The 22699-nt window shown below is 38.7% G+C and overlaps 15 non-coding genes across 15 annotated transcripts; all 15 read right to left on the reverse strand.

The window, feature by feature from the left end:
• Positions 1 to 98: 98 nt before the first annotated feature.
• LOC137752157 (small nucleolar RNA SNORD113/SNORD114 family) lies at positions 99 to 170 on the reverse strand. Its single transcript, XR_011071067.1, has one exon. It is a non-coding gene; the product is annotated as a small nucleolar RNA SNORD113/SNORD114 family (small nucleolar RNA).
• A 1596-nt stretch (positions 171 to 1766) lies between these two features.
• Positions 1767 to 1841, reverse strand: LOC137752176 (small nucleolar RNA SNORD113/SNORD114 family). The gene has a single exon (XR_011071075.1). It is a non-coding gene; the product is annotated as a small nucleolar RNA SNORD113/SNORD114 family (small nucleolar RNA).
• Positions 1842 to 3610: 1769 nt separating this feature from the next.
• On the reverse strand, positions 3611 to 3685 carry LOC137752204 (small nucleolar RNA SNORD113/SNORD114 family). The gene has a single exon (XR_011071084.1). It is a non-coding gene; the product is annotated as a small nucleolar RNA SNORD113/SNORD114 family (small nucleolar RNA).
• An 882-nt stretch (positions 3686 to 4567) lies between these two features.
• On the reverse strand, positions 4568 to 4639 carry LOC137752101 (small nucleolar RNA SNORD113/SNORD114 family). The gene has a single exon (XR_011071048.1). It is a non-coding gene; the product is annotated as a small nucleolar RNA SNORD113/SNORD114 family (small nucleolar RNA).
• Positions 4640 to 6227: 1588 nt separating this feature from the next.
• LOC137752369 (small nucleolar RNA SNORD113/SNORD114 family) lies at positions 6228 to 6302 on the reverse strand. The gene has a single exon (XR_011071171.1). It is a non-coding gene; the product is annotated as a small nucleolar RNA SNORD113/SNORD114 family (small nucleolar RNA).
• An 886-nt stretch (positions 6303 to 7188) lies between these two features.
• Positions 7189 to 7260, reverse strand: LOC137752180 (small nucleolar RNA SNORD113/SNORD114 family). Its single transcript, XR_011071076.1, has one exon. It is a non-coding gene; the product is annotated as a small nucleolar RNA SNORD113/SNORD114 family (small nucleolar RNA).
• Positions 7261 to 8845: 1585 nt separating this feature from the next.
• On the reverse strand, positions 8846 to 8920 carry LOC137752212 (small nucleolar RNA SNORD113/SNORD114 family). Its single transcript, XR_011071085.1, has one exon. It is a non-coding gene; the product is annotated as a small nucleolar RNA SNORD113/SNORD114 family (small nucleolar RNA).
• Positions 8921 to 11400: 2480 nt separating this feature from the next.
• On the reverse strand, positions 11401 to 11474 carry LOC137752392 (small nucleolar RNA SNORD113/SNORD114 family). Its single transcript, XR_011071174.1, has one exon. It is a non-coding gene; the product is annotated as a small nucleolar RNA SNORD113/SNORD114 family (small nucleolar RNA).
• Positions 11475 to 12328: 854 nt separating this feature from the next.
• Positions 12329 to 12400, reverse strand: LOC137752377 (small nucleolar RNA SNORD113/SNORD114 family). Its single transcript, XR_011071172.1, has one exon. It is a non-coding gene; the product is annotated as a small nucleolar RNA SNORD113/SNORD114 family (small nucleolar RNA).
• Positions 12401 to 13862: 1462 nt separating this feature from the next.
• LOC137752295 (small nucleolar RNA SNORD113/SNORD114 family) lies at positions 13863 to 13937 on the reverse strand. Its single transcript, XR_011071145.1, has one exon. It is a non-coding gene; the product is annotated as a small nucleolar RNA SNORD113/SNORD114 family (small nucleolar RNA).
• Positions 13938 to 14837: 900 nt separating this feature from the next.
• Positions 14838 to 14908, reverse strand: LOC137752118 (small nucleolar RNA SNORD113/SNORD114 family). Its single transcript, XR_011071054.1, has one exon. It is a non-coding gene; the product is annotated as a small nucleolar RNA SNORD113/SNORD114 family (small nucleolar RNA).
• Positions 14909 to 15818: 910 nt separating this feature from the next.
• LOC137752454 (small nucleolar RNA SNORD113/SNORD114 family) lies at positions 15819 to 15892 on the reverse strand. Its single transcript, XR_011071182.1, has one exon. It is a non-coding gene; the product is annotated as a small nucleolar RNA SNORD113/SNORD114 family (small nucleolar RNA).
• Positions 15893 to 17260: 1368 nt separating this feature from the next.
• On the reverse strand, positions 17261 to 17333 carry LOC137752249 (small nucleolar RNA SNORD113/SNORD114 family). Its single transcript, XR_011071115.1, has one exon. It is a non-coding gene; the product is annotated as a small nucleolar RNA SNORD113/SNORD114 family (small nucleolar RNA).
• Positions 17334 to 18039: 706 nt separating this feature from the next.
• Positions 18040 to 18112, reverse strand: LOC137752348 (small nucleolar RNA SNORD113/SNORD114 family). The gene has a single exon (XR_011071168.1). It is a non-coding gene; the product is annotated as a small nucleolar RNA SNORD113/SNORD114 family (small nucleolar RNA).
• A 709-nt stretch (positions 18113 to 18821) lies between these two features.
• LOC137752493 (small nucleolar RNA SNORD113/SNORD114 family) lies at positions 18822 to 18895 on the reverse strand. Its single transcript, XR_011071186.1, has one exon. It is a non-coding gene; the product is annotated as a small nucleolar RNA SNORD113/SNORD114 family (small nucleolar RNA).
• Positions 18896 to 22699: the final 3804 nt, after the last annotated feature.

A 22699-nucleotide genomic window follows, 5' to 3' on the forward strand; every position in this document is an offset into this window, starting at 1 on the left:
GGCATGAACACAAAGACTGCAAAGAAGCCCCTCATTCATTCCTGACCTCGGCCCCCAGGGTCACTTCCAATAGCACAACGGACTAGATTCCATTTGCATCGGACCTCAGAGTTCCAGACACATATTCATCATACACGACTCAGACACCACCAGTAGTCATCCTCGATCCAATACTGTCCCTCCTCCTCTTCGTGTATTTCTACATCGTGTACTGATTGAGGCAATAAATCTCTCATAAATATTGAAACCCCATTAATCACAAAACCTAAGGGCAGTCAGGATATCCCTCTTCTCTCCATAGTTCATTCTCACAGTAGTATTCTCTCCTATAAATCACGATGCTGGTTTTGGGTTGTTGTGGTTTGGTTTGTTCTGTTTTGCTTTGCTTTGTTTTTTTTATGGGGCAGTAATCAATTAATGTTTCATAAAATGTAACATTTATCACCAAGTTGCATTGGCCTTCTGTTTTCCTATAGGGATCTCTCCAATAATACACTGAATGCAACACAGAGGGACAAAAATATAATGGAAACCATGACATGAAATTTGATTATTACTCACATGGGTTCTGGCAATGATAAGGCACCATCACTGTGAAATACTGAGAGCTTGCTCAGCTCGAATGTGTCCACTTTAATCAGTAGAAAGAACAGTCGATGATAGAAAAGAGACAGAGAGAAAACAAATTTTATGGACATTGATGCTTTCTTTGCAGATTTAATGTTCTCAGTCATGGAGAATTGATCACTCTTTCATAATGCAGAGATTTTTCTTTTTCTACACAGCAAAATACCCTCAAGCTTCACAGCGACCCAGAACAATAAAATTGACTCTTAATTATTCACACCTACATGATGCTTGGCCAAAAAGTTGACCTCCTAGGTCCATTTGTTATTAGCGGGCATCAGTGGTGGTAATCTTTAGGATTACTTATTGCTGGAACACGTGTCCAATGTAGGCAATGATTGACCTTTTCTTCTTAATATACTATTTACATATTTTGAACCATTCTATCACTTATCGATTAATAGTATGAAATCAGAATTGTGTAACCCAAACAAAGGGCATGACTTTATATATGCCGGACATCTGTCCATAGCAAGAAACCAATGTAGAAAACAGAGTATGAATCCTTCTTGGCCATCAGGCTTCCAGATACTTATGGTTCCCTACCCAGGCCTCATCTTATACCCAACTTGATCGTTGGCCCCCCTTGGTCCAATTTTATTTCATTCATTGATATATATCAATTAAATCATTACATCAGTGATACTGATGAACGAAAGACACGAATATCCAAAACCCAAGAACAAGACCCGCGAATATCCCTAACTTCTCCCCAATCACTATCACCATACATGAGATCGCTTTCCTTAATGAATTTCCAGGATCTAGATGATCACTTCTTCAGCATAAGCTCTCATGGCTTGTTTATCAACAGGCCTACGTCAACCCTTTTATATATATCTATGACTTTTACGAATACAATAAAAACACTTAAACCAATTCCCCAAACCAAGACAGGAAACCTGGCCATAGCTCACCTGGGTGTCTGTCCCATAGCAACCTGAAAAGGAGAACCTTGATCACAATGGAGGCTGAAATCTCCTTGAGCTTCTATTCTGAAAAGTACCAAACAGAGAAGGTGATGACGAGATGGAGACTTTCTCTCCATGGATCTGCCTATCTGTTGATTGATGCTTTCATTGGCTCAATTCACATAACCAATGAAAAGTAATGAGGAGAAAGACCACATTTCTTTTGTATTGGACCTCAAAGTTCCAGACACATATTATTCATCACCAATGACTCATACGCTGGCATTTATCATCATTGATCCAGAAAAGATGACTTTCTCTTCATTCAATATGTTTCACTGATTCATGCGTTACTTCCCTAATGCCAATTTTGACACTCTAGGGTTTGCAAAACCCAGAAAGGCCTCTATATCGCTCACCTGTCTCTAGAACCATTCTCACATCATTGTATCTCTCTCATATTTATTATCGGGTCTCTGCTTCACAGCAGTTCCTTGTTTATCAGTGGGATAAAGATGCCCTCCTTCAATTTTCTTTCACCCATTTTGTTAGCATAGTCATTACTTTTAGCGAAAACACCCACCCCCAGACTAGGAACTAGATGATGCTCACACAGGCTCCTACGACCAAGATGCCATCCTAGGCTGGCACTCGAGGGCAAAGCCTCTTTTCTGGTCCAGTGCATCCACTCTGAGGAGTATAAAGCAAAGCAGAAGATAAAAATGGTGGAGACACTCACCACTCATCTCGGCTTCCACATTCCCATTGTTATTTAGGCAATACCTAATACAGCGGATATCTGAAATCTGTTGAAAAGAAACCAGTTCAATCTTGCCGGTGTGCCATATTATGAAGTTTGTCTACCCATTATCCTGGCCTGCTCCTCCTTACCCTAGTGGTATCAATCATGTGCCATGGCTTTCTAATTGAAATTCAGGCTTTCCTTAATATATTAATGGTATATCTCACCTCCACTCATATTTCCGTGATTGGTAATTGCCGCCGTTAATTTTTATATTTATTCATATATTTATGAAGAGAGCCTCAGTTTTTCAATTGTTGAACAGAATGAAAAGGCATGCATACAAAGACCGCAAAGAAGCCCCTCATCATTCCTGACCTCTGCCTCTAGGGTCACTTCCAATAGGACAACGGACTAGATTCCATGTGCACTGGAACTCCTAGGTCCGCTTGTCATTAACGGGCATCACTGGCAGCAGTCCTTAGGATTACTTCTTGCCAAAGCACGTGTCCACAGTAGGCAATAATTGACCTTTTCTTCTTAATCTACTATTTACTTATTTTGAAGGGTTCTATCACTGATCGATTAATAGTATGAAAACTATATTGAGTAACCAAAATAAGAGCATGACATTATATATTCTGAACATCTGTCCATAGGAAGAAATCAATGTAGAAAACAGAGTATGTATCCTTCTTTGCCGTCCGGCCTCCAAATGCTTATGGTTCCTTGCCGATGCCTCATCCTCTACTCATCTTCACTGTTGGTCCCCTTGGGTCCAATTATACTTCATTTATTTATATATCTCTATCAATTAAATCATTATATTATTGATACTAATGAAAGAAAGACACGAATACCCAAAACCCAAGAACAAGACCTGCGAATATCCCTAACTTCTCTCCAATCACTATGACCATACATGAGACCTCTTTTCTTAAGGAATTTCCAGGATCTAGATGACCATTTCATCAGCATAAGCTCTCATGGCTTGTTTTACAACGGGTCATCATCAACCCTTTGAAATATGTCAATGAGTTTTGAGAATACAATGAAAGCACTTAAATCAATTCCTCAAACCAAGACAGGAACGCTGGACAAAACTCACCTGGGTCTCTGCCCCATAGCAACCTGAAATGGAGAACCTTGATCAAAATGGAGGCTGAAAGCACCTTGAGTTTCTATTCTAAAAAGTACCAAACAGTGAAGGTGATGACGAGATGGAGACTTTCTCTCCATGGATCAGCAGATTTGTTGCTTGATGCGTTCATTGGCTCAATTAGCATAACCAATGAAAATGCATGAAGAGAAAGATCACATTTCTTTTGTATTGGACCTCAGAGTTCCAGACACATATTATTCGTCATCGATGACTCATACGCTGGCATTTATCAACATCGATCCAGAAAAGATGGCTTTCTCTTCATTCTGTATGGTTCACTGATTCATGCTTTAATTCACTAATGTGAATTTTGACACTCTGGGGTTCGCAAAACCCAATGAGGCCTTGTTATCGCTCACCTGTCTTGAACTATTCTCACACCATCATATCTCCCTCATATTTATTATCAGGGTTTTGCTTCACAACAGTTCCTTATTTATCAATGGGATAAAGATGCCCTTCTTTAATTTTCTTTCACCCATTTTGTTAACATACTCATTACTTTTAGTGAAAACACCCATCCCCAGACTAGGAACTAGATGATGCTCACAAGGGTCTCCTGGCTCCTACGACCAAGATGCCCTCCTAGGCTGGCACTCAAGGAAGAATCTTCCTTTCTGGTCCAGTGCATCCACTCTGAGGTGTATAAAGCAAAGCAGAAGATAAAAATGGTGGAGACACGCTCCACTCATCCCTGCTTCCACATTCACATCGTTATATAGGAAATCCCTAATGTAGTGGATATACGAAAGCTGTTGAAAAGCAACAACTTCAATATTGTCTCTGTGCCAGAATATGAATGTTGTCTACCACATCTCCTGGCCCCCACCTCATTACCGTAAGTGGTAACAGTCCTGTGCCATGGAATTTTAATTGAAATTCAGGCTTTCCTTGATATATTAATCGCATATCTCGTCTCCACCCATACTTCTGTGATTGGAAATTGTTTTCCATCGTTCATCTTTAGTTTTATTCATATATTTATGAAGAGAGCCTCAGTTTTTCAATTGTACAAACAGAATGAAAAGGCATGAACACAAAGACTGCAAAGAAGACCCTCATTCATTCCTGACTTCAGCCTCTAGGGTCACTACCGACAGGACAATGGACTAGATTCCATTTGCGTCGGACCTCAGAGTTCCAGACACGTATTCATCGTACACGACTCATACGCCACCAGTAGTCATCATCGATCCATTAGTGTCCCTCCTTCTCTTCACGTATTTCTACATTGTGTACTGATTGAGGCAATAAATCTCTCATAGGTATTGAAAACCCTATTAATCACGAAACCTAAGGGCAGTCATGATATCCCTCTTCTCTCCATAATTTATTCTCACAGCAGTGTGTCTCACCTGTAAATCACAATGCTGATTTTGTGTTGTTGTGGTTTGATTTGTTTTGTTTTGCCTTGTTTTTTTCATTGGGGCAGTAAGCAATTAATATTTCATAAAATGTAACATTTATCACTGAGCTGACTGGCCTTCTGTTTTCCTATAGGGATCTCTCTAGTAATACACTGAATGCACACACAGAGGGACAAAATAATAACAGAAACCATGACATGAAATTTGATTATTACTCACGTGGGTTCCTGCAATTATAAGGTGCCTCACCATGGAATACTGATAGCTTGACCAGCTCGAAATGTGTCCACTTTAATCAATAGAAAGCACAGTCGATGAAACAAAAGAGAGAGAAAGGAAACTTTATGGACTTTGATGCATTCTTTCCAGATTTAATGTTCTCAATCATGAGGAATTGGTCACTCTTTCATAATGCAGAGATTTTTCTTTTTCTACAAACAAAAATACCGTCAAACTTGAGAGCACCCCGGAACAATAAAATTGACTCTTAATTATTCACATCTACATGAAGCTTGGCCAAACAATTGACATCCTAGGTCCATTTGTTATTAACGGTCATCACTGGTGGAAATATTTAGGATTACTTCTTGCTGGACCACATGTGTCCACAGTAGGCAATAACTGACCTTTTCTTCTTAATCTACTATTTACATATTTTGAAGGGTTCTATCACTGAACAATTAATAATATGAAATATAAACTGAGTAACACAAAATAAGAGCGTGATTATATATATTCTGAACATCTCTCCATAGGAAGAAATCAATGCAGAAAACACAGTATGTATCCTTCTTGGCTCTCAGGCTTCCAGATACATATGGCTGCTTGCCCATGCCTCATCCTCTACCCATCTTTATTGCTGGTCCCCTTGGGTCCAATTTTAGTTCATTCACTGATATATCTCTATCAATTAAATCATTATTGATACTAATGAAAGACACGAATACCCCAAGCCCAAGAACAAGACCTGCAAATATCCCTAACTTCTCTCCAATCATTATGACCATACATGAGATTTCTTTCCTTAATGAATTGCCAGGATCTAGATGATCACTTCTTCAGCATAAGCTCTCATGGCTTGTTTTTAAATGGGCCATCATCAACCCTTTAACATATATCGATGACTTCTGAGAATACAATGAAAACACTTAAACAAATTCCCCAAACCAAGACAGGAAACCTGGCCATGACTCACCTGGGTCTCTGTCCCATAAAACCTGAAAAAGGAGAAGCTTGATCAAAATGGAGGCTGAAATCACCTTGAGCTTCTATTCTGAAAAGTACCAAACAGAGAAGGTGATGATCGAGATGGAGACTTTCTCTCCATGATTCTGCAGATTTGTTGATTGATGCTTTCATTGACTCATTTAGGATAACCAATGAAAACGTATGAAGAGAAAGACCACTTATCTTTTATATTGGACCTCAGAGTTCCAGACACATATTATTTGTCATCGATAACTCATATGCTGGCATTTATAATTATCGATCCAGAAAAGATGACTTTCTCTTATTCTATATGTTTCACTGATTCATGCTTTAATTCACTAATGAATGCCAATTTTGACACTCTAGAGTTTGCAAAACCCACCGAGGCCTCAATATCGCTCACCTGTCTCTAGAACCGTTCTCACGTCATCATATTTCTCTCATATTTATTATCGGGTTTTTGCTTCACAATAGTTCCTTGTTTATCAGTGGGATAAAGATGCTTTCCTTTAATTTCCTTTCATCCATTTTGTTAGCATAGTCATTACTTTAGTGAAAACACCCACCTCCAGACTAGGAACTAGATGATGCTCACACAGGTCTCCTAAATTTTACGACCGAGATACTATCCTAGGCTGGTGCTCAAGGAAGAATCCTCGTTTCTGATCCAGCATGTCCACTCCGAAGAGTATAAAGCAAAGCAGATGATAAAAATGGTGGAGACACTCTCCACGCATCCCTGCTTCCACATTCACATCGTTATTTAGGCCATCCCTAATGTGGCGGATATGTGAAATCTGTTGAAAAGGAACCACTTCGATCTTGCCACTGTGCCAGAATATCAGGGTTGTCTACCGATTCTCCTGGGCCCCTCCTCAATACCATGAGTGGTAACGGTCCTGTGCCATGGAATTTTAATTGAAATTCAGGCTTGCATTGACATATTAATGGTATAGCTCATCTCCACCCATATTTCCGTCATTGGAAATTGTTCTCCGTCATTCATCTTTATTTTTATTCATATATTTATGAAGAGAGCCTCAGTTTTTCAATTGTATGAACAGAATGAAAAGGCAAGAACACAAAGACTACAAAGAAGTCCCTCATTCATTCCTGACTTCAGCCCCCAGGGTCACTTCCAATAGCACAATGGACTAGATTCCATTTGCATCGGACCTCAGAGTTCCAGACACGTATTCATCATACACGACACATACGCCACCAGTAGTCATCCTCGATCCAATACTGTCCCTCCTTCTCTTCGCGTATTTCTATATCGTGTACTGATTGAGGCAATAAATCTCTCATAAATATTGAAAACCCTATTAATCACAAAACCTAAGGGCAGTCACGATTTCCCTCTTCTCTCATTACTTCATTCTCACAGCAGTGTGTTTCTCCTGTAAATCACGACGATGGTTTTGTGTTGTTGTGGTTTCTTTTGTTTTGTTTTTTTCATCAGGGCAGTAATCAATTTATGTTTCATAAAATGTAACATTTATCAGCGAGCTTCATTGGCCTTGGTTTTCCTATAGGGATCTCTCCAATACTACACTGAATGCACACACAGAGGGACACAATAATAACAGAAACCATGACATGAAATTTGATTATTACTCACAGGGCTTCCTGCAATCATAAGGTGTTTCACCACGAAATACTGATAGCTTGATCAGCTCGAATGTGTCCACTTTAATCAATAGAAAGCACAGTCGATGAAACAAAAGAGAGAGAAAGGAAACTTTATGGACTTTGATGCATTCTTTCCAGATTTAATGTTCTCAATCATGAGGAATTGGTCACTCTTTCATAATGCAGAGATTTTTCTTTTTCTACAAACAAAAATACCGTCAAACTTGAGAGCACCCCGGAACAATAAAATTGACTCTTAATTATTCACATCTACATGAAGCTTGGCCAAACAGCTGACCTCCTAGATCCATTTGTTATTAACGGTCATTACCAGTGGAAATATTTAGGATTGCTTCTTGCCAGACCACATGTGTCCACTGTGGGAATTAACTGACTTTTTCTTCTCAATCTACTATTTACATATTTTGAACGGTTCTATCACTTATCAATTAATAATATGAAATCTAAATTGAGTAACCCAAACTAAGAGCATGATGTTATATATTCTGAACATCTGTCCATAGGAAGAAATCAATGTAGAAAACAGAGTACGTACCCTTCTTGGCCCTCAAATTCCAGATACTTATAGTTCCTTGCCCATGCTTTATCCTCTACCCAACTTCATCTTTGGTCCCCTTGGGTCCAATTTTACTTCATTCATTGACATATCTCTATCAAATAAATCATTACACCATTGATACTAATGAAAGAAAGACACGAATACCCCAAACCCAAGAACAAGACCTGTGAATATCCCTAACTTCTGTCCAATCACTATCATCATACATGAGATCTCTTTCCTTAATGCATTTCCAGGATTTAGATGATCACTTCATCAGCATAAGCTCTCATGGTTTATTTTTCAACGGGCCTTCGTCAACCCTTTGATATATATCGATGACTTTTGAGAATACAATGAAAACACTTAAACAAATTCCCCAAACCAAGACAGGAACCCTGGCCATGACTCACCTGGGTCTCTGTCCCATAGCAACCTGAAAAGGAGAAGTTTGATCAAAATGGAGGCTGAAATCGCCTTGAGCTTCTATTCTGAAAAGTACCAAACAGAGAAGGTAATGACCGAGATTGAGACTTTCTCTCCATGGATCAGCAGATTTGTTTACTGATGCTTTCATTGGCTCAATTAGCATAACCAGTGAAAACGCATGAAGAGATAGACCACATTTCCTGTGTATTGGACCTCAGAGTTCCAGACACGTATTATTCGTCATCGATGACTCATGCACTGGCATTTATCATCATCGATCCAGAAAAGATGACCTTCTCTTCATTCTATATGTTTCACTGATTCATGCGTTACTTCACTAATGCCAATTTTGACACTCTATGGTTTGCAAAACCCAGCGAGACCTCAATATCGTTCACCTGTCTCTATAACCATTCTCACATCATTATATCTCTCTCATATTTATTATCAGGTTTTTGCTTCACAACAGTTCTTTGTTTATCAATGGGATAAAGATGTTCTCCTTTAATTTTCTTTCACCCATTTTGTTAGCACAGTCATTACTTTTAGAGAATCCACCCATCCCCAGACTAGGAACTAGATGATGCTCACATGGGTGTCCGGGCTCCTGTGACCAAGATGCCCTCCTAGGCTGGCATTCAAGGAAGAATCCTCATTTCTGGTCCAGCGCATCCACTCTGAGGAGTATAAAACAAAGCAGAAGATAAAAATGGTGGAGGCACTCTCCACTCATCCCTGCTTCCACATTCACATCATTATTTAGGCAATCCCTAATGTTGAGGATATGTGAAATCTGTTGAAAAAGTATCTTCGATCTTGCCGCTGCACCAGAATATGAAGGTTGTCAACCACTTCTCCTGACCCCTCCTTCTTACCTTAAGTGGTAACAGTCATGTCCCGTGGCTTTATAATTGAAATTCAGTCTTTGTTTGACATTTTACTGGTATATCTTTTTTTTTTTTAAACATCTTTATCGGAGTATAATTGCCTTACAATGGTGTGTTAGTTTCTGCTTTATAACAAAGTGAATCAGTTATACATATACATATGTCCCCATATCTCTTCCCTCTTGCATCTCCCTCCCTCCCACCCTCCCTATCCCACCCCTCTAGGTGGTCACAAAGCACCGAGCTGATCTCCCTGTGCTATGCGGCTGCTTCCAACTAGCTATCTATTGTCTCCACCCATATTTCCCATAATTGGAAATTGTTCTTTTTTTCGTTCACATAATATTTTAAAATTTTTATTTGGGTATAATTCAGCATAGTTTTGGAAGCCCTAACCACTGGTATCAGAGAAGAAAAGAATTAAAAGTGATCCAAATTGGAAAAGAAAATGTAAAACTGTCACTATTTGCTGGTGATATTATACTATACATATAAAATCATATATATGATACTGGAAAACTAGTAGAGCTCTTCAATGAATTTGGAAAAGTTGCAGGATTCACAACTAATACACAGAAATCTCTTGCATTACTATACTCTAACAACGGAAGTTCATAAATAGGGATTATGGAAACAATCATATTTACCGTTGCATCAAAAAGAATAAAATAGCTAGGAATAAGCCTTCGTAAGGAAGCCAAAGACCTGTAGTTAGAAAACTATAAGATGCTGATGAAAGAAATAAAAGATGACACAAACAGATGATGAGATATACCATATTCTTGGATGAAAGAATCAATATTCTGGAAATGGCTACGTATCCAAAGATATCTACAGATTCAAAGCAATCCTTATCATATTACCAATTTTTTTTTTTTACAGAATTAGAACAAAAAATGTTACAATTTGTATGGAAATACAAAAGACTATGAATAGCCAAAGCAATCTTGAGAAAGAAAAACAGATCTGGAGAAATCAGGCTCCCTGACTTCAGACTCTTCTAGAAAGCTATAGTCATCAAACAGTATGGTACTGGCACAAAAACAGAAATATAGATCAATGGTACAGGATAGAAAGTCCAGAGATAAACCCACGCATTTATGGTCACCTAATCTATGACAGAAGTGGCAAGTATACATATACAATGGAGAAAAGACAGTCTCTTCAATAAGTGGTGCTGGGAAAACTGGACAGCTACATGTTGAAGAATGAAATTAGAACACACCCTAGCACCATACACAAAAATAAACTCAAAATGGATTAAAGACCTAAATGTAAGGCCGGATAGTGTAAAACTTTTAGAGGAAAACATAGGGAGAGCCCTCTGTGACACAAACCGCAGCAAGATCTTTTTTGATCCATCTCCTAAACTAATGAACATAAAAACAGTAATAAACAAATGGGACCTAATTAAACTGAAAGGCTTTTGCACAGCAAAGGAAACCATTAACAAAACGAAAAGAAAACCCACAGAATGGGGGAAAATATTTGCAAACCAAGCAACTAACAAGGGATTAATCTCCAAAATATACAAACAGCTCATGCAGCTCTGATTCATTTTGTTGTGCAGTGGAAGCTAACACAACATTGTAAAGCAACCATGCTCCAATACATACTAATTTTAAAAATAATAAATAAATAAATAACAACAACCCAATCAAAAAATGGGCAGAAGATCTAAATAGACATTTCTCCCAAGAAGATATACAGATCATTCACCTTTATTTTTAATTACATATGTATTTATAGATTCTCCCATTTTCCTATTTTAATAATAGAATGAAAAATATGAACACAAGAGCAAAGTAAGCTCCTCATTTATTCCTGTCTATAGGATGCCTTCTCGAGTTGAGAATGGAATAGATTAATGTAATATCAGACCTCAGAATTCCAGACAAGTATTCACTGTAAATCACTCATATTGATGACCAGAAATCATCATCGATCCAATATTGGTCCTTTTTCTATGTACACATCTCTTTTTTGATTAAATAAAAAAATCACTAATTATTTTTAGCAGTACAATTCAAGAAAAAATAAGAAAAGCCTTCATATATATAGAATAATTATTACTTAAATATATATCTCTCTTTAATACATTGTTTTCTATATATGTATTAATCCATATAGTGGTTTTTATATCCATACTCAACACTGAGATGCAGTCTCCTTCTTTACTTATATTCCTCATTTCTTATTAAATACATTGAATTACTTTAATAAAACCATAGAGGAAAGAACTTCTACTATGACTCACAGTAATCTCCATCTCCTATTTCGCAGAGGCAAACCAATAGCTCATATCCATGGACGATTCTAAATCACGTCTAGTGACTTCATTCTGAGGTGTACACAACACAGAAGATGATAAAAATATTCAGACCTAATCACCACTATCTTTGTTTTCTGCATTTCTGTTACTCAGTATTTATGTTTCTGTTACTTTTTTTCTCTAAATTTTTTACCTTGTTAAAAGAAAATCTCAGTCTTTCGTCTGAAGCAGAACAATTAAACTGACCCTTACTTATGCGTGTCTTTCTATCTAACCTTGGCCAAACAGGTGACCTTCACCCATTTATTTAATGGGCATCAGTGTTTTCAATATTTATTAACAGTATCTTTTGTCTCGCTTCACCCTGTTTTTCCTTATGTTCATCTATATTTGCTTAATGGTTCATTATAGATCTATTAATAATAACAAATCTGTCTATGAAACCCATACAAAAATGTGATCTATTTATATTCCTGTCATCTCTCTATAGAAACAGTTTCACCAGAAGGAAGAGACTACTTATGGTCTGGGTTGGACCTCAGAGTTTCAGACATGTTTTCATCATTCAGGACTCTTCCCATGACAATCATCATCACTGGTCCATCACTGAGTCTCTTTTCTTCCATCATTTCTATATGGAATAATAAAATAATATATGGTTCACTAAATATTCCAAGAATAACACACTTCGATACCCCTAACCTCAGTTTACAGAATCATTTCCCATTAAGGGTCCATCTCTTCCAATTTTCTACCTCAATCCTGCCCATTATCAATTATTCAAAAGAATATTTCTTATATTTATCATTGAACTATGAGTAAGTTTTTGATTAATTTAATACTTTTTAATACTTTTTACTCTTTTCTTTGTTCATTTCTATTTGTTTATTGACTAATTCAGTAAGTCACTCATAATAATTTTAAAATTATTAGTCACAAAACCCAGGAAGAGGGCTTCCCTGGTGGTGCAGCGGTTGAGAATCCGCCTGCCAATGCAGGGGACACGGGTTCGAGCCCTGGTCTGGGAAGATCCCACATGCCGCGGAGCAACTGGGCCCGTGAGCCACAACGACTGAGCCTGCGCGTCTGGAGCCTGTGCTCTGCAACAAGAAAGGCCGTGATAGTGAGAGGCCCGCGCACCGCGATGAAGAGTGGCCCCCGCTTGCCGCAACTAGAGAAAGCCCTCGCACAGAAACGAAGACCCAACACAGCCAAAAATAAATTAATTAATTTATTTTTAAAAAAAAACAAAACCAAGAAGGGTCATGATATCGCTAACTGTAAATAGATCATTCTCACAGCAACGTATCTCTTTTTAAATTTTATGCTATTATACATCTATGCATTAATCAATTAGTGTTTAATGAAGGTCTATATTTATCACTGAGCTACACTGGCCTTCTGTTACTCTATATGGAAGTTTCAAGTAATACACTGAATGCACAGGGGAAAAGAAATCACTGAAACTAAGACGAGAAATTTGACTATTACTCACATTTGTCTCTGTGCTTCTAATACAGAGATGCAATCTTAAGGTGTATCACCGTGGAATAATGCTTCAACAGCACGAATGTGTCCATTTTGAACAATATGAAGCACAGTCAATGAGAAAAAAAGAAAAGAAAATTTATCTCCATTGACTCTTGCATTCTACATTTCTCTTACCCAGTCATTTAGGAATTTATAACTTTTTCATAATGTAGAAATTGTTTTCTCTTAACAGAAAGAACAACCTCATACTTAAGATTGACTCAGAACAATAAAATTGACTCCTAATTGTTCAAGTCTATCTGATACCTGGCAAAAGTGATGACACCCTTGATCCATCTATTTCATAGTGGTCATCAGTGCTGGAAATTTTTATTAATATTTCTTGTCTCATCATAGATGTTCATAATGAGAACATAATTTATCTTTTCTTTGTAATCTATTATTTATGTATCTTTAATGGTGCTCTCATTGATCTAGTAATAATTTTAAAACTTAGTCGAAGAACTTGAAAATTGTACGTTCCTAACATTTGTCCATAGGATCAAATAAACATGAAAATAGACTATGTATTGTCTTGGACCTCAGGGTTCCAGATACTTATTATTCATCAGCTGTGCCTCAACCTCTACCAATTCTCATCACTGGTTCATTTAAGCCCAATTTTAGTTCATTCATTTATATATTTGTATCAATTAAATCATTACTGCATTGATAGTAATAAAATAAATACATGATTAACAAAAGCCAAAGAACAAGACACTCAAATATCCATAACTTCTCTCTAATCATTACCAAAATAGATTACAACTCTTTCATTAATGAATATCAGTGTTATACAATATCAATTTTTTAAAATAAATTTATTTATTTATTTATTTTTGGCTGCATTGGGTCTTTGTTGCTGCGCTCAGGCTTTCTCTAGTTGTGACAAGTAGGGGCTACTCTTCGTTGTGGTGTGCGGGCTTCTCATTGCGGTGGCTTCTCTCGTTGCGGAGCACAGGCTCTAGGCACACGGGCTCAGTACTTGTGGCTCATGGACTCTTGAGCGCAGCTCAGTAGTTGTGGCGCACAGGCTTAGTTGCTCTGCAGCATGTAGGATCTTCCCGGACCAGGGCTGGAACCCGTGGTCCCCTGCATTGGCAGGCAGATTCTAACCACTGCACCACCAGGGAAGTACCTACAATATCAATTAATCAGTATAAAGTTTCAGGTCAAATTTATCAATGGGCCATTATTAACCTGTTGATTGCATTTATTACTTTTTAGAATACAATGAAAACACTTAAGTAAATTACTCAAACCAAGAGAGGAACGTTGGTCATTACTCACCTGGGTCTCTGTCTTATACCAACCTGAAAATGATAACCTTGATCACAATAGAGGCTGAAATCACTTTGAGCTTCTATTCTGAAAAGTACCAAACAAAAGGCGATAAAAAGATTGAGACTTTCTCTCCATTTGTCCACATGTTTGTTTATTGATTCTTTCATTGCTTCAATTATAATAAAGAATGAAAATGCATGAAGAGAAAAAAGACATTTCTTTTGCATCGGACCTCAGAGTTCCAGAATGTATTCATTGTACATGACTCATACGCCACCAGTAGTCATCATTGATCCAGTACCATACCTCTTTTCACTCATTCATTTCTATATTACTTATTGCTCAATTCATAATTCAGTAATTATAATTTTAAAAATGGTTATTCATCGGAACCACCAAAGAGCTTAGAAATCTCTAATATATATTTAGAATCATTCTCATGTCAACATCTTTCATTAATTACTCTCATTTTTCATTTTATGAATGAATCAATATAGTACTTCCTATTAATCCCATATTTCACACTGGGCTATTTGGATTTCATTGATTACATTTCACAACTTGCAATAATACAGTCAATAGCCTTAAATAGAATATTGAAACTAAGGCCAAAATTTATCTATTACTCACATGGTCTCCACAGTCCTAACATGTGAATGCAACCAGAGCTCTCAGGACCATAGAAGAATCCTTCAACCAGCTTGAGTGCTCCCATTCTAAGAGGTACAGAGCAGAAAAGATGATAAAAAATTTCAGACCTTATCTCCATTGATCCTTGTTATCCACATTTCACTTACTCATTTAAGCATTCATTAATTTTTCATAACATAGTATTTTTTCTCTTAAGAAAAGAAAACCTTAAACTTGAGACTGACCCAGAACAACAATGTTGACTCTTACTTATCAGTGTCTGTATGATCCTTTCAGCAAAAGGGCAAAACACTTATTCGTTTACTGTTTAAAAGGCATGAATGTTTTCTATTTTATTAATAATATTTCTTGCCTGACCACATACGTTCCTAGTGAGCAATGCTTCGCCTTCTTCTTTTTATGTGTGTTTTTACATTTTTTAATGGCTAGATTACTGATTTATTACTAATAATATGTCTAAATCTATTAACCCAAAATAGGAATATAATGTTTGTATATTCCTAACATCGACCCATGGGGTCATTTATAACAGAAGATGGGCTAGATTTTGCGTTGTGTGGAATCAGGGTTACAGACACATGGTATTCACCATATATGACTCCTATGCCTCCAGTCATGACCAATGGTCCAGCAGAGACACTTTTCTCTACTGTCATCTACACTTGTTTATTAATTAATTCACTATTATTTAAATAAACATAAATCAGGGACTTCCCTGGTGGCCCAGTGGTTGAGAGACCACCTGCCAATGCAGGGGACACGGGTTCAATCCCTGGTCCGGGGAGATCCCACATGCCACAGAGCAACAAAGCCCATGCGCCACAACTACTGAGCCTGCACTCTAGAGCCTGCAAGTCACAACTACTGAGCCCGCACACCCTAGAGACCTCATGCCACAACTATTGAGCCCACGTGCCGCAACTACTGAAGCCTGTGAGCTCTAGGGCCTGCGTGCCACAACTACTGAAGCTGCAGGTCTAGAGCCTGTGCTCCACAACAAGAGAAGCCACCGCAACGAGAAGCCCAAGCACTGCAATGAAGAGTAGCTCCCACTCGCCGCAACCAGAGAAAGCCCATGCACAGCAACGAAGACCCAACAAAGCCAAAAAAAAAAACAAACCATAAATCACACAAAAAATTATGTGTAAGAGCTTGAATATCCCTAACATTTATCTATACAATCATTTCCCCTGACACCCAACTCTTTCATTAACTGAACTCAGTGTTTCATATGTGGATTAATCATATTGTTTTGTATCTGGTATTTGACATTAGCATGCTTGGACTTTTTTGTTAATATTTAATTTTTTAAATAATATCTTTTAAAGTAATAATTTAAAAAAAAATACGGCTCAATCCAAGACAAGAACATTGACTACTACTCACATTGTTCTCCATCCTCCTAACACAGATGCAACCATAGGGCTCCTGTCCATGGAAGATGCTTAAATCAGCTCAAGGGCATCCATTCTGAGAAGTACAGGTCAGAGCAGATAGTAAAATATTGAGAACTCATCTCCATTGATCCTTGCTTCTGCATTTCATTTTTAGTGACTTAGACAATCGTTAATTTGGAGTATGTTTGTTTCATTTTCTCTTAAAAAAATGAACTTAAAACTTGTCCCTGACACAGAAAATGAGCAGTGACTTACAGTAAGTAATCTTACTGATTACAGTAAGTAATCTTACTATTGTCTGTATTATTCTTAGCCAAAGATTTAACAGTCATGCACCATTTGTTTCTCTTTGGACTTCACTGTTTTCAAATTTATTAACAGTATTTCTTGCATGACCACATATTTTTATAATTGGATAAGGATTCACCCATTCAGCTTTATTTATTTACATATTTGGTTTTTGATTATTTCATTTCTCCAATTATAACAGTAAAGTGAAAATGCATGAATGAACACAAAGAGTAAACAAGATCCTTGTATATTCCTGACTTTTATCTATAGGATCTTTACAAACAGAGTTAATGCATTAGACTTCTTTTTGCTGGACCTCAGAGTTTCAGACACATATTATTTATCATCCTTGATTCAAACCATCAGTCATCATCATTGGTCCAGGATTGGCTCAATTTCTCTTTGTTCATTTCTAAATTGTTTATTAATTCATTAATTCACACTAATCATACAGTAACTATTCTTAAGCAAACCACCCAAACCAACACGAGAACTTTGACTATGACTTACAGTGGTCTCCATGCTTCTAATGTATAGATGCAACCAAAGAGCTTGTGATCATGGAAGATGGTTAAATCCCTCAAGAGTGTTCACTCTGAGGAGTACAGAGCAGAACAGTTTATAAAAAAAAAAGTTAGGACCTTATCTACATTGGTCCTTCCTTTCCACATCACTTACTCCAATTTTTTAGGTATTTATTAATTTTTCATTATATATACACATTTTTTCTATTAACAAAGAGAACAACCTCAACCTTGTAAGTGATCCAGAATAATAAAACTGACTGCTAATTATCTATGTCTACATGATCCTTAGCCAAAGAAGTAACACCCTTGATCCATTTATTTCTTAAAGGGCTTCACTGTTTTCAATATATATTAATAATATATCTTGCCTCACTACATATGTTCATGATTGACTAATCCTTCATTTTCCCCTTTATCTTTCTCTAATGGTTCTATCTATGATCCATTAATAATGATGAATCTAAATCTATGAATCTAATATAAGAACCTGACCTTTGTATATTTCTGACAGTTGTCTATATGATCATTTCCAAAAGAAGGATCGAACACATTATGTTGTGTATTGGATCTCAGCATTTCAGACACTTATTTTCATCATCCACAACTCATATGCCACCAGTAGTCATCAATGTCATGTTATTCCATATTAGGGTGTCATTTTCTTCACTGGTGTTTATATTTGTATTGATTAAACTGTTAATAATTATTAATTCTTTGATAATAATAAAATAAGTATATAATTCACAAAAAAAAACCCAAGAGCAAGATTCTACAGTCTGTCTATACAATCATTTCCCACATGGATCATACCTCTTCTGTTATTCAATCTCAGTGTTACACATTATTGATTAATCAACATGTTTCATACATATTTATCAATGACAATAGTTAATTTTTTGATTTAAGAATTTTTAATAATACCATGACACCCTTAAACGAAGACCCAAACCAAGACAAGATCTTTGACCATTACCTACCTTTGTCTCTTTCCTGACAGAGGCAGTACAGTAACCTTGATCATGGTGGAAGCTGAAATCAGCTCCAGTATCTGTTCTGAAGAGTACCAAGCAGAGAAGGTAATAAAAAGATTGAGACATTCACGCCATTAATCCATACTTTCTACCATTCATATACACAGTAATTTAGGTATTTATTAATTTATAGTAATATTTATTTATTTTTCTCTTAATCAATCAAACATCAGCCTTACTCTGCTATTGATTCTTTTATAACAATATTTTTTAAATCTATGGCCACAAGTCCAAGAAAAAGATCCTTGCATATATGTGACAAATGTCTAATGGAACATGTCAAACAGGGTGAACGTACTAGATTCTTTTTATGTTGGACCTCAGAGCTCCCGACACGTAATATTCACTGTATATGACTCATATGCGCCAGTCATGATCATTGGCTCAGAATTTACCCTTATTCTTCATCTTTTGTTTAATTCAATCATTCACAAATAATAACAAAATAAATTCATGTAAATCACAAAAACCTAAGAAGTCTCTTGAAAATTCCTAAGATCTGTCTATAGAATTATTTCCCACAGAGACTAGATCTCTTTCTCTATTTGACCTCAATGTTTAATATATCAATTAATCAACATCATGCTTCATGTCAACACCAGCTTCATTATCAGGCTATGGTTGGCCTTCTGTCATTATATTTCATAGTTTTTTTTTTCTGGCTGCGCAACATGTGGGATCTTAGTTCCCCAACCTGGGATTGAACCCTCGCCCCCTGCAGTGGAAGCACGGAGTCTTAACCACTGGACCACCAGGGAAGTCCCAGATAGTGAATGCCATTAGTCGCCTCGACAAGAAATTTAATTATTACTCACGCTGGTCCACACACGTAGATGCAAACGTAAATTTTTTGACCACAGGGATCATGGCAGAACCTTGAACAGCATTGAGTACCCACCCTGAGGAGTACAAAGCATAGCAGATGATAAAAAGATTGAAGCATTATTTCCATTGATCATTGCTGTCCACATTTCATTTTCTTAGGCATTTAAATATTTACTAATTGATGTTAATAATTCTTTGTCTCATCTCCTAAAAAAAGAGAACAACATTGAACTGACTACTGATCCAGAATAGTAACATTGACTATATATTACCCCTGGCTATGTGATAGTTAGCCAAAGAGGTAATACCCTTGATCCAATTATTTCTTTTATTTTTTTAATACAACTCAAGTAAATTTATTACATAAAACAAAAATATTACAAGGCCAAGTAAAATAGTAAATGAAGGCTCAGTGTTTGGTATAAGTGAAAAAAATATTCATGAAAATTCAAGATAGGTCAGTTGTTACTAAAATACTTGCCAGAGAGAGGAGCTTTGAAATGGCGGAAGAGTAAGACGTGGAGATCACCTTCCTCCCCACAAATACATCAAAAATACATCTACATGTGGAACAACTGCTACAGAACACCTACTGAACGCTGGCAGAAGACCTCAGACCTCCCAAAAGGCAAGAAACTCCCCACGTACCTGGGTAGGGCAAAAGAAAAAAGAAATAACAGAGATAAAAGAATAGGGACAGGACCTGCACCACTGGGAGGGAGCCGTGAAGGAGGAAAGGTGTCCACACACTAGGAGCCCCTTCGCGGGCAGAGACTGCGGGTGGCGGAGGGTGAAGCTTCGGAACCACGGAGGAGAGCGCAGCCACAGGGGTGAGGAGGGCAAAGCGGAGAGATTCCGGCACAGAGGCTCGGCACGGAGCAGCACTCACCAGCCCGAGAGGCTTGTCTGCTTCTCCGCCGGGCGGGCGGGGCTGGGAGCTGAGGCTCGGGCCTCGGAGGTCAGATCGCAGGGGGAGGACTGGGGTTGGCGGCGTGAACACAGCCTGAAGGTGCTAGTGCCCCACGGCTAGCCGGGAGGGAGTCCGGGAAAAAGTCTGCAGCTGCCGAAGAGGCAAGAGACTTTTTCTTGCCTATCTGTTTCCTGGTGCGCGAGGAGAGGGGATTCAGAGCGCCGCCTAAATGAGCTCCAGAGACGGGCGCAAGCCGCGGCTATCAGCGCGGATCCCACAGCAACAGGGGCGCAGAGGAAAAACCGGAGAGATTCCCGCACAGAGGCTCGGCGCCGAGCAGCACTCACCAGCCCGAGAGGCTCGTCTGCTCACCCGCCGGGGCGGGCGGGGCTGGGAGCTGAGGCTCGGGCTTCGCTCGGATCGCGGGGAGAGGACTGGGGCTGGCGGCGTGAACACAGCCTGAAGGGGTTAGCGCACCACAGCTGGCTGGGAGGCAGTCCGGGAAAAAGCCTGCAGCTGCCGAAGAGGCAAGAGACTTTTTCTTCCCTCTTTGTTTCCTGGTGCGCGAGGAGAGGGGATTCACAGCGCCGCCTAAACGAGCTCCAGAGACGCGCACGAGCCGCGGCTATCAGCGCGGACCCCAGAGACGGGCATGGGACGCTAAGGCTGCTGCTGCCGCCACCAAGAAGTTTGTGTGCGAGCACAGGTCACTCTCCACACCACCCCTCCTGGGAGCCTGTGCGGCCCGCCACAGCCAGGGTCCCGTGATCCTGGGACAACTTCCCCGGGAGAACGCACGGCGTGCCTCGGGCTGCTGCAATGTCACGACGCCTCTGCCGCCGCAGGCTCGCCCTGCCTCCTCCGTACCGCTCCCTCCCCCCGCCTGAGTGAGCCAGAGCCCCCGAAGCAGCCGCCCCTTTAACCCCGTCCTGTCTGGGCGGGGAACAGAGGCCCTCAGGCGACCTACACGCAGAGGCGGGTCCAAATCCAAAGCTGAACCCCGGGAGCTGTACGAACAAAGAAGAGAAAGGGAAATTTCTCCCAGCAGCCTCAGGAGCAGCGGATTAAAACTCCACAAACAACTTGATGTACCTACATCTGTGGAATACCTGAATAGATAACGAATCATCCCAAATTGAGGAGGTGGATTTTGGGAGCAATGATATATATATATATTTCCCCCTTTTTCTCTTTTCGTGAGTGTCTATGTGTATGCTTCTGTGTGTGATTTGGTCTCCACAGCTTTGCTTTTACCATTTGTCCTAGGGTTCTGTCTGTCCGTTTCTTTCTTTTTTTTTTTTTTAGTATAGTTTTTAGCACTTGTTATCATTGGTGGATTTGTTTTTTGGTTTGGTTGCTCTCTTCTTTCTTTCTTTCCTTTTTTATTACTTTAAAAAAATTTTTTTTAATAATTATTTTTATTTTAATAACGATTTTACTTTATTTTATTTTATCTTCTTCTTCCTTTCTTTCTTTTTTTTCTCCCCTTTATTCTGAGTCATGTGGATGACAGGCTCTTGGTGCTCCAGCCAGGCGTCAGGGCTGTGCCTCTGAGGTGGGAGAGTCAAGTTCAGGACATTGGTCCACAAAGGACCTTCCAGCTCCACGTAATATCAAATGGCGAAAATCTCCCAGAGATCTCCATCTCAACGCCAAGACCCAGCTCCACTCAAAAGACCAGCAAGCTACAGTGCTGGACACCCCATGCCAAACAACTAGCAAGACAGGAACACAGCCCCACACATTATCAGAGACGCTGCCTAAAGTCATAATAAGGCCACAGACACCCCAAAACACATCACCAAACGTGGACCTGCCCACCAGAAGGACAAGATCCAGCCTCATCCACCAGAACACAGGCACTAGTCCCTTCCACCAGGAAGCCTACACAACCCACTGAACCAGTCTTAGCCACTGGGGACAGACACCAAAAACAACAGGAACTACGAACCTGCAGCCTGCAAAAAGGAGACCCCAAACACAGTAAGTTAAGCAAAATGAGAAGACAGAGAAACACACAGCAGATGAAGGAGCAAGGTAAAAACACACCAGACCTAAAAAATGAAGAGGAAATAGGCAGTCTACCTTAAAAAGAATTCAGAATAATGATAGTAAAGATGATCCAAAATCTTGGAAATAGAATGGAGAAAATACAAGAAATATTTAACAAGGACCTAGAAGAACTAAAGAGCAAAGAAACAGTAATGAACAACACAATAAATGAAATTAAAAATTCTCTAGAAGAAATCAATAGCAGAATAACTGAGGCAGAAGAACGGATAAGTGACTTAGAAGATAAAATAGTGGAAATAACTACCACAGAATAGAATAAAGAAAAAATAATGAAAAGAAATGAGGACAGTCTCAGAGACCTCTGGGACAACATTAAACGCACCAACATTCGAATTATAGGGGTCCCAGAAGAAGAAGAGAAAAAGAAAGGGACTGAGAAAATA

The sequence above is a fragment of the Eschrichtius robustus genome, chromosome 1 (assembly GCF_028021215.1).
Source record: "Eschrichtius robustus isolate mEscRob2 chromosome 1, mEscRob2.pri, whole genome shotgun sequence".
In the NCBI taxonomy this organism is placed as follows: domain Eukaryota; kingdom Metazoa; phylum Chordata; class Mammalia; order Artiodactyla; family Eschrichtiidae; genus Eschrichtius; species Eschrichtius robustus.